We start from the raw sequence: 1,580 nt of genomic DNA on the forward strand, positions 1-1,580 counted from the left end.
GATCTCTCGGGGATATGAGCTCAAGCCCTACAGTGGGTGTAGAGATTACTTTAAAAAAAAAAAAAAAGTGGCTGTAGATAATACAGAAATACATGACATGCCTGTGTTCCAGTAAAACTTGATTTACAAAAATAGGAGGCAGACCCACTGGCCATAGTTTGCTGGCCCCTGCTTTGACATTTTCCACCTTTCCCCCAAATCTACATAGACAGAAAGGAAATACTCAGAACTATTTGGGAATCTGATCAGCAGGATGAATTTCTCCCCAGAAGTGGGAAAAATCTCCTCCTGGAGCAACTGCGGCTTGTGTTAGCCAGACAGTATACCTCCTCACCACTGGGAAGGTGCCAGTGTGGGGGGCAAAGGGATGGCGAGAGTCAGAGGCAAGCTTTCTTCTCAAACAGAAGTTGCCTTGGCATTTCTCCTTGGCCCATCTTCCAAGAAGAAGAGCTGCTGCGCAAGATGCTGAGCTCATTTCCACCCCGTGGTGAAAAAGGTTAGTTCTGTGGCTTGAAAAAGAGACCGCACTTCTCTTTCTTGGGTTCTCCTGCAGCAATTAGATCAGAGCATGACATTATATACACATTATTCATTCAGGGATCTTGAGCCCAGATGGAAAGACCTGGATTGAGAGTCTGGCCCTGCCACTTACTAGTTCTGTGACCTACTTTATGCAATTGCTGTGGTGATTACCCAGTGTTGGTAAATTGTGTCATCGTCCCTTTGATATAACCAGTGTAAATATTTTCTGAACCCTCACATCAGCCTATAGGGAGGATACCATCACTAAGCCCATTTCACAGATGGGGACGCTGAGTTTAGAGAGGTGAAATCACTTGCCCAGTGTCACACGGTGAGTGAGCAGCAGAGCCCACGTTCAAATCCAAGTTGTCTGACCCCAGAATCCATACTCTTTTCCACTCTGCGCTTCCTGGTACCTGGAATAAGCAGTCACTTAATCATGGTGCCAAACACAGCTGGTGTGAGCTCCAACAAGAGGTGTCACACGTAACTGAAGAGTCACAGTCTGGTAACTGTGCTCCCAGGCTGACTTATGTTCATTATCCTCATTCCCTACATTCTGTTGCCCCAGAGCCCTTGTCTGTGTGATGTTTGCTTCCCTTCCACTCCCCAGTTCTTTCAGAACCTGCTGATCTTCCTGGTGCGGTGAGTGGCTACCAGCTGTGGCCTCTCCACGGTGAAGGGAAGAATAATCCTGCTGTTTACCTTTATGCCCATACTTGGCTGACCCAACTCCCCACGTATGAGCTCAAGCTGTGGACACAACTCCTAAAATTCTTCCGGCACTGGTTCATAGACATTCCCTTTCTTCCTCCTCCTCCTCTGAGGAACGATGCTGGCCTGCAGCACTGATTCGAGAACACCTAGTCCCCTGAGATCATGGCAAATCTTTATCCACCTGCTCTAAGAAGGTGTTTAAAGACCCCGATGTTTATAGCAGCAATGTCCACAAGAGCCAAACTATGGAAAGAGCCAAGATGTCCATCAACAGATGAATGGATAAAGATGTGGTATATATATATATATATATATATATATATATATATATATATATATAT

The sequence above is a fragment of the Neomonachus schauinslandi genome, chromosome 4, assembly GCF_002201575.2.
Source record: "Neomonachus schauinslandi chromosome 4, ASM220157v2, whole genome shotgun sequence".
Classification (NCBI taxonomy): domain Eukaryota; kingdom Metazoa; phylum Chordata; class Mammalia; order Carnivora; family Phocidae; genus Neomonachus; species Neomonachus schauinslandi.